The sequence below is a fragment of the Poecilia formosa genome, unplaced genomic scaffold (assembly GCF_000485575.1).
Source record: "Poecilia formosa unplaced genomic scaffold, Poecilia_formosa-5.1.2 Scaffold628, whole genome shotgun sequence".
In the NCBI taxonomy this organism is placed as follows: Eukaryota; Metazoa; Chordata; class Actinopteri; order Cyprinodontiformes; family Poeciliidae; genus Poecilia; species Poecilia formosa.
The window spans coordinates 120,798-121,444 of NW_006800567.1; positions in this window are offsets into that span (position 1 = coordinate 120,798).

The following is a 647-nucleotide window of genomic DNA, read 5'->3' on the forward strand; positions in this document are numbered from 1 at the left end:
GACAGGAACAACGGGCAGTTAATGGGTTCAGTCTGGAACCTCTGCTGACCTTTGCCACTAAAGTAATCCGTGCAGCCGTCTGTTCAACTCAAACAACAACAACCGGACCCGTCCCTGGTCTCGTCTGATCCGCCTGTTTATTCCTAAACTGAACTCTGCCCTGTTGGTTCTGTGACACGATTCCAAGAAAATATCCTGCAATTTTCAAGAAAGTTCTTGAAAAGTGCCTTTTGGTAATGTTTAGACCAGATATCCTGACAGAATCCAGAGAGCCGGCGGTTGGAATACTCATGGTCAAGATTGGTTGAAACTGTAACTTTTACTAGAGAAAGTTCTGCTCTGTTCCCAAAGACGTCTGGTGCAAAGCAACTTTCTGTTGGACTGAAGGACTGAAGGATTGCAGGACTGCACTGATGATACACAGCTCTACTTTACCATGTCACCTGGTGACCTTTGACCCCATCCAGGCACTAAACAGATGCTTAGAACAGATACATGTGTGGATGTGCCAAAGCTTCATCCAGCTAAACAGAAACAAAACTGAAGTTATTATCTTTGGACATAAAGAGGAATGATCTAGAGTTATAGATCTAGAGATGCAGTTCTAGAGTCAACGCACAGCTTCAGTTATTAGAACTAAAAACCAG